We start from the raw sequence: 13,286 nt of genomic DNA, 5'->3' as shown, positions 1-13,286 counted from the left end.
TTTGTCCTCTCCTCCTCTCTCTGTAGTTATTAATGGTGCTCTGTATTTACTGGGTGTGTTTTTGACACCGTGATGGGCCGCATTCGTGTGACGTTGCGGCTATCATTTTGCCAGCAGCAAATCACGCACACAAGAGAGATCAGGCAGCGTGAAGCAGTCACATCCTGCTATTAAAGCTCAGGGTCACCGCGGGGCTACGCTCAAGTTTGAAATGAATGTGTGCGTGCGTGTGTTCACGGATCGTATGTGGTTCAAACTGTGAAGCCTTTGTGGTTTGTTGTGCTGGTTTTGTCAGGGCTGTCATTTTATGAACATGTCTCCTCCCGTACTTCCTATTAACAGCCAGCTACACACTACAGCTGAATACAGTTGTCACTCCTCTTTTAATCCCATTCTGTACACACAGAGTTTGGTTATTTATTGGAGTGACAAGTGCATTCCCACCCGATTTGTTGCATGAATGTAACCTAACAAACAGTTGGTAATGCAGTGATGTAACTCTTTTCGACATTGACACTTCTCTGAGCTGCAGTGTCTGAAAAACATAGACATTTTGCAATATCTGTCTGAAATTTAGAACAAATACTCAGTTGTCCGACAATTATTTACATTTATGTCTTTGCCAGGTGCTTTATCCAAAGCGACTTAAGGGCCGTTCACATTATAACGATTTAAAACATATAGTTTTAAAAATATGTTTATAATACAGAGAATAGCGGAGTTCATACCACAACTAAAATGATAAAGATACTATGATCATTATCGTTGGGATAATTTTCAGAGCAATTTTCCCCGCCTGATGAACAATAAACCATTGACAGCCAATCAAATCTATTTGAACTTCAAGTGCACACGCACTTGAGTGGAGAAGCTCATTGCTGAGGTCCATAACAAAAAATTTCCTCATGTATCCAGCGCTGATGCATTTGCTGTGAAATTCACCACGTAATCCTTTTTTCCTAACACATTGACTATGCCAAAAGGTATTTGATTGCACAAACTACAAGATACTCTGTTTAGAGTTACGCGAAAACAGCGTGTTGAGGACATCTGTTGGTAACCCGCTGTGTAAATGCAACAAGAACAGCTATTTACATATTCAGTGATTGCAAACATTTTTATTACAAGAAATATGCAATATAAGTTGCCATTAAAATCAAGTGATTTGCGCAAAAGCCGCACGTGTGAGCGAATTAGTTATTGTTATCGTCCGGTGGTGTGGACGCTAATTTTGTTATCGTTATAGTTAAACGATTAGTCAATTTTCTTTAAAAAAAATCCAGATGGTTTGCTCACCACCATGTCATCCAGGGTGTTGATGTCTTTCTTTATTCATTCGAGCAGAAATTATGTTTTTTTAAAGGAAAACATTCCAGGATTTTTCTCATTTTAATGGACCCCAACACTTAACAGTTTTAATGCAGTTTAAAATTGCAGATTCAAAAGACTCTTAATGATTTTAAATGAGGCATAAGGGTCTTATCTAGCAAAACCACTGTAATTTTTGGCAAGAAAAATAAAAAAATGCACTTTTAAACCACAACTTCTCGTCTTCCTCCAGTCCTGTAGCACGGCAACGCGACCTCACGTAATACGTCATCATGTCAAGAGGTCAAGGATGACGTATGCGAAACTACGCTTCAGTGTTTACAAGTGTGGATAAAGAGGACCGTTCCGACGTTGTTCTATGTCGAATGATACTAATTAGTGTCTTTGTGTCAGTTTATTGTTTAAAATGGTCCGCAAAAGTGCGTTTCATATATGTAACGTGTGACCTTTCAACGTCATTACGCAATTATGTAAGACGAGAAGTTGTGGTTTAAAAGTGCATGTTTTTTTTTCTTGCCAAAAATGACAATCGTTTTGCTAGATAAGACCCGTATGCCTCGTTTGAGATCGTTTAGAGTCCTTTGAAACTGCAATTTTAAACTGCATTAAAACTGTTAAGTGTTGGGGTCCATTAAAGTTCATTCAAATCAGAAAAATCATGTCATGTTTTCCTCAAAAAACATAATTTCTTTTCAACTGAACAAAGAAAGACATCAACATTTTGGATGACATGGTGGTGAGTAAATTATCCAGATTTTTTTTAGAAAATGGACTAATCCTTTAACGCTATAGTTATCATTATAATGTGAACGGCCCATTACAGTCAGGGTTGCCAAGTCTGCAGTGTTCCAGCAGAATTGGGCTACTCTAACATATCTACGGGTTGATGTGACTCTAATAATGTGATATTTAGCCTCTGGAATGCAAATTTTAGCAGACAACCCAAGCCAAAAATGCTGATTTTATCCTTTGAATGCATTTTGTCTAGTTTTGAGTAGTAATAATACAGGTTTTGCTGTGAAAACCTGGCAACCCTGCTTACAGTTCATTAAAGATTAATGGGGCGGTTTCCCAGACAGGGATTAGTCCTAGACTAAAAATAAATGTAAGAGCAGTCCAAACTGAAAACAACTTGCACTGACATATCTTAAAATACATCACTTTGCCTTAAAGGTATTGTGGAGAAGGCGGATCTTTTCTAAAATTTGAAAAAAAATCCTCCGCTACACCTTTAAAATTAACATAAGTAATGTTTTTATTAAGGCATGTTTTTTAAAACTAGTTATATTTTCTAATTAAACTAAGGCCTAGTCTTGGCTTAAGCTAATCCCTGTCCGGGAAACCAGCCCAAAATGTCTTATCAGTATGTGTTCCCTGGGAATTGAACCCATGACCTTTGAATTGCCAAAGTAATGCTTTACAACTGTACAATTTTGAACAGTATTTTGATGTACATTTAGTTCTTTGATACATTGACATGTATTCATTTAGCAGACGCTTTTATCTAAATGAAAGAGCTTTTAACATTTTGTACGCTACACTGAAATAATAGCAAATCATTTAGAAGAAAATGCAGCGAGATCCAGGAGCAGTTATACAATAGGGATTTCACAAAAGACGGATCTAATTGCCTTTCTAAACAATTAAACAAAGACTGTTTTAAATGCAAATCTAAATAAAATGCAGACCGACTCATTTATTGCCAGCAATCGGGGTGGTAATATGACACAAAGTAGTAGCATTTCATTGAGGTCAATGTACTCTGTGCTACACAGATACTATCACGGACCCTCAGAACAGAATATAATGGAACTCATGCTGCGAATGCACTGATACGTAATGTACAGGATATAATGTCCTGCCACAGCAACACACATGGTGATAGTTGATAAAAGGCACCCTTCTGCAAGCCCTGCAAGCCCTCAAGTCTTTATGTGTGCGTGTTTGACTCCGAGATAGCAATTACCCACAATTCCCTTCAAGGATGACACGCTCAATTTCTCTACCTTTGCCTCCGTATCTCTGCTCAGGCAATTTGCACCTTTTTCCACCTATCTTTCTGATCATCACCAGTGTTGTTCTAAGAGCCTCCACCCCCGTCATCCTCTACGACAGAAATGACTGTCAGCACTGAGGATCGCAAAGCTAATGGAACAGGAAAATAGCAGCCAAAGTGGCATGTGGCCACATCGGAAATATAACATGAGCAAAATATATTATTACTGTATCTGGTCTGGCGTATCATAACTTTCTTGATAGTTTTATAGTATTGGTTAACCAACATACGTAACTCGGTTCGCATTTCAAGAATAAAAAGAGGGCTTCAGACAGCAACTCAGAATGCTAAAGCTGCAATTGTTGCATACATTTAGTTACGAATAAACAAACAAAAAAAATCATAAGCATATATCTCCTTACCCTGATTCGCAACGGTAAGCTTATAATTATGATTTATAAGCTGTCAGGTGTGATTTCATGGGAAAAGTCAGTGTGATGGCATTTACTTCATCCCATGTAAATTGAAGTAACCTCCAATTTTATGTTTCAAACAGAGATGGCGATATAGAGACAAAAGTTAAAGCTTGGAAAGATTAAATTTAAAGTCCCCCTGTAGTCAATAATTTTATCACTTACAACTAATATTTGAGCAATGGTAAAAACCACATTAAAAACTTGATTTTCACAACAGGAGGACTTTAAAGTTCAGTGGGGCAGTACCCTTTAAAAGTGTCCTAATATGTACCATTCAGGACTGATTCAAGCTGATAGAAGAGCAACTTTGACTGAAATAACCATTCGTTACAACCGAGGTATGCAGCAAAGCATTTGTGAAGCCACAACACGCACAACCTTGAGGCGGATGGGCTACAACAGCAGAAGACCCCACCGCGTACCACTCATCTCCACTACAAATAGGAAACAGAGGCTACAATTTGTACGAGCTCACCAAAATTGGACAGTTGAAGACTGGAAAAATGTTGCCTGTTCTGATGAGTATCGATTTTTGCTGAGACATTCAGATGGTAGAGTCAGAATTTGGCATAAACAGAATGAGATCCATCAAGCCTTGTTACTACTGTGCAGGCTGGTGGTGGTGGTGTAATGGTGTGGGGGATGTTTTCTTGGCACACTTTAGGCCCCTTAGTGCCAATTGGGCATCGTTTAAGTGCCACGGCCTACCTGAGCATTGTTTCTGACCATGTCCATCACTTTATGACCACCATGTACCCATCATCTGATGGCTACTTCCAGCAGGATAATGCACCATGTAACAAAGCTCGAATCATTTCAAATTGGTTTGTTGAACATGACAATGAGTTCACTGTGCTAAAATGGCCCCCACAGTCACCAGGTCTCAACCCAAAGAGCATCTCCATTATATGCAAGATGCTATCCTATCAATATGGGCCAACATTTCTAAAGAATGCTTTCAGCACCTTGTTAAATCAATGCCACGTAGAATTAAGGCAGTTCTGAAGGTGAAAGGGGGTCAAACACAGTATTAGTATGGTGTTCCTAATAATCCTTTAGGTGAGAGTATTATTTTAAGGTAAATATATGCAATTTTTGGTACAAGTATGCACTTCCAGTGTACTAATATGAACTCTTTAGCTGCAAAGGGGTACCACCCCAGTGACAGCTAGGGACCATTTTTTGACCATTGTTCTGACATTGTACTCCGTGTATAGGAAATACTGCTTAAGTTGTCACAACAGAAACAGAAAACTACTCACAAGCCATTTAAAGGAACAGAGTGAGTGCAAGAAAAAAAGACCAATTGAAATTCAGTATGCAAATCAAAGCAAAAAGTTAAGAAAATCAATTGCAATTTACAAAGCAATTTGCCTAAATTTCTTTTAAAGCAAACAATAGTCAAAACAGAAAGCTCCCTTAAGACTTTGCAATGGCACAATAAATACAACATTTATATAAACTGACTATCTTTCCACAAGAAGCGATGCAGATTTATGACTCTGGCCTCTGGTTCACTCTTGTATAGCCTACATTTCACCCAGGTTATCCAGTGTGCTCTTTCGCAGCTGATGGTATATTATTTTGTGACTTCGACAGAGATCAGTATAAACACTTCCCTTCATCAAACCCAAAGAGCTGAGCCATGGAGTTGATGACACTGAAAAATCGATTTAATCTCTGTCTCTATTTTAAAGAGACAGTAAGAGGATACTGGGCAATGAGATAGAGAAAGAGAGATGAAGGCCAGACTTTCTTTGCAGAAAAAGCACAAAAGAAAATTTTGTCTCAACAAGAAAGGCCAAACAACCCCACAAAAAACTAGGCATGCAAGGTCAGGTTGTGTTTGGCACCATATGGACCTTTAAGACAAATAGAGTATAGAGAAACCTCTTTAGAAACTGTGGACCTAAAGAGGATTCACATAAATATGTATTACTTCAACAACAACAGATTGAATAAATACACATTTATAAAGAAAATGAATAAAAAAATGCTTGTGTCCATATAATGAAATTTGCTAAATGGATCCAAGCAGTTTTATTTATTTTACTTTAGTTCACCAAAAATCTTCAAAAAATCTTAAAGCAACACTATGTAGTTTCCATGTAAAAATTACTTACGGCTCCCCCATGTGGTTGAAAAGCGCAACAGTGCCTGGTATCAGACACTCTTCTGCAGGCAGGGAGAGGGGCGGGGCTGTGTATCCTACCCTCCACCGCCACTTTCAGAGTGTGCTTGTAGCAGCTAGGAGGCTGCTCAGGTTGCAGCAACAGTACAGTTTGTCCAGTTAAAAGTTGTTCTATCACTGAAATAATTTTAGAGACATTATTTAAAGGTAAAAAAAACTACATAGTGTTGCTTTAATTAAACTTTAAATTGTGTTACATTATTGAGATTATGTAATAAAACTTGTTTACTTAATACTATTGTCATTTTATAAAATGTACTAAAATGTTATGTTAGATTTTACTAAGTTTTTCCTTCATGTCAGAAATGTTTTAAGAAACCAAATTCATATACTGTATACTAAGATTCAACATTTATTACATTATTTTGTAAAAATGCTTCAACATATGAAACTGTATATAAAACCTATCATTCTATCATAAAATGATACAGTAATTGTATCCGGTGGTAACAAAATGGTACACGGTCAGAAAAAATGGTCAAAATATGTACCCCAGCAGTCACAGGGGCAGTACCCATTCAAAAGTACAGCTTTGGACCTAAGTAGTTCATATTGGTACATACATATCTGTACCTTAGTGTACATATTAGGACCTGTGCTGATCTCCATTTCTCTACCAACAGATTGCTGTCTCTGTGTATTTTCTAATATCCATTTATATCCATCCTGGGCCTTCCGATCTGTGTCTTCATGTACTCTTCACTCACCTCTGGATTGATAAATCACAGATTATTTGGCTGACAATGCAAAACACTGGCAGGTGCCGCAATCCACCAATCCCATCACGCGCCTAGATCGCAAATTATGTGGAAGGATTGGCACTTGCCTCACTGCCGCGATCATGACAGATAGCGAAAGCGAGAGAAAGCGAGAGAAACAGGCTCAGTGGACACAAGCCCACTATAGGGACGGGCAGACACAGTAAAACCTGCCTGCCACAGGAGAAGAGGTTGTGACCACACTGTGATGAAAACCAGATCGAGCACTTTCTAAAAGAATGCACAAAGGACACGGATATTTAGACAATTTTCTACCAAAAAAAAACAAGACATTTAAAAGTCTATCAAACAAAGAGAAACTGATTTATCTGTTAGGAGAACACAAGAACAGCAGAATTTAGAGTGTTTGCACTATTTGTAGCAGCCTGACTGCAAATGCATTGGCAATACAAATGTAGTTTTTGTCATGCCAATAAAGCATATTTACTGTAAATTAAACTGAAAGAGAGACAAAAACTGTGGGCATCAGCTGGAAATGTAGAATCAATTTGCTGGTTGCCAGGCAATGGTCAGGTAGAAGAAGAGATTTTTAAAACTGACTGATGATATTACAAAAGCACCATCTTCACTTTTACGGGATGATGATGGAGATTTCTTTAGATGCGATACTACACGACTATGGTCAAGTCTCATCTGATAAAGCGGGCACTATTTGTTACGGTTTCGAGTATAAAGTGCTTTTTCATTACAATAATTTCAAAACATAATTTTCATTAAAAAGTATAAAGTTATATAAAGAGTCCGGATGCAAAACCCTCTAAGTGCATCTGACATGTTCTCTTGTAAATTAGCATTTTTATCAGGCTTGCATGTTTAGTTTCATTAATTTCACTTTAAAGGTGGGGTGCGTGATCTCTGAAAGCCAATGTTGATATTTCAATCACCTAAACAAACACGCCCCTACCCCAATAGAATCTGGACCTTCTTTTGATAGACCTGCCCCACACATACACAACCCAGGCAGCGGGTCGGTTAGTAAACATGCCCCTTACTGCTGATTGGCTACAAGTGTGTCTGCCTGACTCCCTTTTCCAAAGCGTTTTTCAAAAATTGTTCACCCCGCCTTTAAAGCAACACTAAAGACTTATTGCTCTTTGCTCCCCCTACAGGTTAGAAGCGTAATTGTTCGTAAATACTGCAGCAAAGCTGGCTCTGATTGGATTGTAGGTCTGCCGTAAAGCAAGTTTATGTAGTTTTCACTCGAACTACAGGACCATGACCCGACGGTTGGAAACTTCTTTAGTGCAGTTTTGGCAGATAGAGGGCTGCAAAGCCAGTGTGAAAATGCCATTCACCATGTTTTGAGTGGATGAACGACTGAAACTTTTTTGGAAACGTTATTTTAAGGTAAAAAAACTCTTTGGTGTTGCTTTAATTCCAATAAAAATATTATCAGTCAGTAATTGAAATGTCTTATTTTCACAAATGAGAAAAGTGCTCATTTCAATGTTACTTAACAAATTATCATGCAAGCTATAGGCGTAGTCACATATGCCTAAATGAATCCAAACTAAATGGAAAAAAAACCCGGTTCCGAAACAAAGGCTCAGGTCTAAAAAAAATATGTGCATAATACGTGCACAAAGTCGACATGCCGTTTAACGAATTCTGCAAACAACGTTATATTTCTGAATGGCGCGAGGCCGGGATTAAGTCGATTTAAAGCTAATGTATTTGATGGATTTGATGTGTGAAAAAAATGAATCACTCCTGAGCAATGCAGATGACTGGTCTCTCTATACAAGAGGCGTCTAGAAGCTGTAATCACCAACAAAGGCTTTTCTACAAAGTATTCAATAAAGTGTGTCCAATACTTATTCCCTGTGTCATTCACTTTATTTATTATGACTCAACTTGTATACTTAAATGTTTTGATTTCTTTGTATGAATATTTGAATATTTGGCTTGATACTACATCTGGTGATAATTTTGTGTCAATAGCCCATTTTAAAAATCCCCTTACTGATAAAAATGCTGATGTGTCAAATACTTATTTTCTCCGCTGTATAATACATGCTGAGAACATTCAATCAATATCATCACATTTTTGACAAAAGTGGCATTTAGCAGCTTTTGCATCTGAGCTCTTCATCTATTATGACATTTGTGATAGTTTAAACCAACCTCTATGGTGACTGTTTGTACTTTTTCATCCAATGGCAAAACATGAATTTAAATTTAGAGTATTACCATTGCAGCAGTCGATAAATTCAGATTCCAGCCTCTAAATATGACACCGCCTAAGGTTAGAAACTCTCATGGGCCTTAAGGCGGTGTTACACGCACATTATCAGTTTAAAATTTCATCTGTCAATCTTCCCTTTTATGTGATTTCTTGAAATGCACAGAGAAAGGTTTCTGATATTACACCCACATGGTATAAACCTCTCTCTCTCTCTCTCTCTCTCTCTCTCTCTCTCTCTCTCTCTCTCTCTCTTCCTATTCTCCAAGTACTTAGCTTAGCAAAATGTGATTTGTTGTGATTGATCATTGAGCTCATTATTGCCTGTCACTGTGCATTCATAACACGAGACTTGAAAGCCCAGGAAATGATCAAGAAGAAACACAGGAGAAAGATTAATGATTAAAGTAAGAGAGATGGGAAGTAGAGTACAAAAATGTGGTTTTAACCTCAAGTCTGGTCTTTTAAATCAATCCAAGTGTCCATTCATTAACAGCCTTCTCTGAAAATGGTTTCAGCTACCTCCAAATATCCCAAAATCCTTTCTTTCCCTAAAAACAGCTGTTATCAGACCATGAAATACTTGCAGTCACACAACCAAAGATGCATGGCAGATGCATCTATCCGGTGTGATTTAGGACACACTAAAAGCAAAGGTGATCGAACCGTGATAGGAGATCTTAAAAGGTTCATGGTTCACATCCTGGCATCAAACTAGCAATCATTTTGTTACTAACCCGGATCCATAGGAATAGTTCACAAAAGAATAAAGATCCAGTCGTGTTGTTCTAAATCTGTATGCTATTGTTTATTCTGTAGTACATGAAAAAACTGCTATTTTGAAACCATAAAAGTAAACATTTCATGCACTATATAACATGAACAAAATATTTAAGTCATTATTTTGATGAGAATCTTCCCCTAAGCTTTAAAAGTCTTCAGTGACTCTCTTCTTCACAACATGGCGAGGGCCGGTTTATCCTAGAACGGGAGGTCTTTACAAACTTTAAATTGATATGCAGGATATTTACATATTATTTGCATAGGAATATAAGTCATGTGCGTCCTGAATATGTCTGATATTATTATTAGTGGTCTAAACCATCAACATACCCTCTTAGGAAGATGATCTAAAAACAAAGCTCTTCATTGGGACAAGAGTCAAAAGACACACATACACCCTGAGGTCTTTAGAAAATGGGGCAATTTGGTTCAGATTTCCAGCCAATCTTTATTCACAAGCTTGCAGAAACTTTAGTAAGTGCTGACAGCCAACTTTGGACAATTGTCTTCTCAGATATCCCATCATCTCAGCTACAATCTGGCACGGTTTCCCATAAACACCTTAAAGCGACGCTTCCATCTGTGTAAGCGTGTGTATCTGGTAACATTACACAGTGTGCCATCATATCATTTGGAGTGAAACTATCATCGTATATTTGATTAGAAAATACTGCTATTACAGCATAACACCAGCAGCTATGTCAGGCCCATTTTCCGTGGGTTCTGTCTAAGTATTGTTTATCTAGACACACACACAGATGGAAGCTTTGTTGGATGGTGTTTATGGGAAATACATGTTGTTGAATAATTCAGGAGACAGGGCCCTTTTAACACGACAGAAAGTTTCCATATGTTTGTCAGTCTATTGCATGTCAGATAACTCACAACATTCTGCCAGGGTGATAATATAACACAAAACCGTAAAACACTGCAAGCTTTGTTACTTTATTGCTGATGGACAAAACTGCAAACCCAAACCTGACCAAACCCTCCTGTCGTGCGTTAAAATTCTATTGGCTTTCATGGAGGCCTTTGTAAAATATATTTAACAGCCCCTGTTGGAGCGATGAAGGTTCGGGGAGGAAGGTTAACCACCTGATCTCTCACAGGGGTTAGTAGAAAGAAGAAGGTCAGGTCAAAGGCCAGAGCTGTACCAGTACCAGAGCTGGACAGAGCCCTTGTGGGATTTATTAGTTGTGAATTACGAGTCTACTGGAAAGTCACAGTGGCATTATGGGAGTGTAGTTGGAGCCCCTGTACTTCCTAAGCCAATGAAGAAGCTATCTATTTGGCTTTAAAAGGGCTTCAAGGTAATTGATTAGAGGCTGTGATGTTTATGGGGTCATTAGCAGTTTATGTCCATATTATATTGAACATCTTCTGATAAATTACAACATCCTGCCAAAATTACTTGACTGAAACCAAAGTGATGCTTATAACAGTTTTAGGGATTCTGAAACAGCCACGCACAGTGGAAAACAAAAAGTTTACATCAGCAGTACAAAAGTAGTCACTGGGAAAGTATCCTTTAAGTCCTTTTATCCTGGTGGTCCTTAGTGCTTAGCTGGGGGTCTGGGAAATAATTTGTTATAAATTATACAATTGTGTTGTATTATTAAAAACCATGTCAGTCTTGTAACTGTTAATTTTATAAGCCTTTAAGAAACTATAAACTATAAAGTATAAACTATATAAACTGTTGAGTCCAAATGTAATTTTAAAGGGCACCTATTTCATTGCTAACAAACAACGTTAATTAGTGTATTTGGTGTTATACAATGTGTTTGCATGGTTTATGGTTCAAAAAACACATTATTTTCCACATACCGTACATTTTTGTCAACCTGATCTCACAAATTTTCGTGGTATAGTCACGGAATATTTTGCTTATTTATCCGTGTCATTGTCACGGACCTCCGCATTTTTCCGTGTCTGTATCACAGACTTTCTTTTCCGTATCAATTTCACGTATTGGTTACTCAATTGCTTTTCCTATTTTTAAACCATTTTCGCTTTGGTTTGGGGTTAGATTTGGGGTTTGGGTTAGGATGTCACTTTAACTATTGGTTTATAAAAAAAAAATCCAGATTTTTAAACAATTGTCGCCTGATGGTAGGGTTAGAGTTGGGTTTGGGTTAGGATGTCATTTTATGTAACAGAAAGTCGTTCTAACTCCAAACCCAAGCGAAAATGGTAAGAAAATAGGAAAAACAATTGAGTAACCAATACGTGAAACTGACACGGAAAAGAAAGACTGTGGTAACGGACATGGAAAAATGCAGAGATCCGTGACAATGACACGGATAAATGAGCAAAATATTCCGTGATTATAACACGGAAATTCGTGAGATCAGGGTGTTTTTGTAGCTCCAGGCACAGGAAGTAAACTGTTGCCTACACCATATTTGTTGTAGTCCAAGAAAAGAGATTTACGTTGGAGACGATAACTCGCGTCATCGTTTACTTTGGTTTACGTACTTTTTGCATATTGTTAACATCTACTAATACACACTTACACACTAAAAGGAAATGTAAAATCGTGAATCGGACGATAAGTGCACTTTAACTAAATAACTCTCTTAAAACACATAAGTTCAATTAAAAGGGACATAACATGAAAATCTGACTTTTTCCATGTTTAAGTGCTATAATAGGGTCCCAGTGCTTTTATCAACCTAGAAAATGTGAATAAGATCAACTGGTAACTTAGTTTTGGTAAACTATTCTCCACAAGCATGTGAAAAAATAGGTCATTGAAATTTGGCTCCCCCTGTGATGTCAGAAGGGGATAATACAGCCCCTTAATCTGCATTATCCAACCACGCCACTGCCATTTAGTAGAGGTCAGCTCATTTGCATGTTAAATGACACACCCAAAACGGCACACACCAAGGGACAATTTTAACTTGTTATAATAAATTATCTATATAATATTTTGAGCTAAAACTTCACATATGCACTCTGGGGACATTAAAGATTTATTTGCAATCTTAAAAAAGTCTTGTGAAATGTCCCCTTTAACATGATTCAGAAAAGAATGTGTTTTTCTATGAAATAAGTGTAAAAATGTGCATTAAGGCAAGAATATGCTTAGTAACTATTACAATTTTAAAGAGGTCATCGGAAATTTTTTATCGCCTGGCCGTAAATGTTGGGAACCACTGCTTTAAAAAGGTCCTAAAATGTACTATACCTATGAGGTACTAATATGCACCCTTTAGGTACTTTTTGAAAGGCCCCTAATGACAGCTTTTATACCTTAATTTACTATAAAGTGTACTAAAATAAAATAAAACATGTTAGTGTTCCTGTAGCTCAACTGATGCATAAATTAAAAACACAAAATTTAAAAATAGGTTCTTAAACTATTTGAGGTCAGGGACCCCTTACAGGGGAGAAAATCTTTCAAGGACCCCCTTATAATTATAAAAGTTATTAAGCATATGCAATTTGAGAAAATGTTCAACCTAAATACTTTATACCTGTTTTATACTGATGAAAAAAAACACATTTCAGCTTGAATTATGTTAAAGAGCACCTATTGTCCGAC

At 37.4% G+C, this 13,286-nt stretch overlaps 1 protein-coding gene across 2 annotated transcripts in view; it reads right to left on the bottom strand.

Moving 5' to 3' along the window:
• Nucleotides 1-13,286, bottom strand: part of LOC129439794 (transmembrane protein 132C) — a 281,641-nt gene that overhangs the window by 25,882 nt on the left and 242,473 nt on the right. The window lies entirely within an intron of this gene.

Source organism: Misgurnus anguillicaudatus, chromosome 22 (assembly GCF_027580225.2).
Source record: "Misgurnus anguillicaudatus chromosome 22, ASM2758022v2, whole genome shotgun sequence".
Taxonomy (NCBI): Eukaryota; Metazoa; Chordata; class Actinopteri; order Cypriniformes; family Cobitidae; genus Misgurnus; species Misgurnus anguillicaudatus.
The sequence above is the reverse complement of the archived record's forward strand: the minus strand, read 5'-3'. Positions and strand labels throughout refer to the sequence as shown.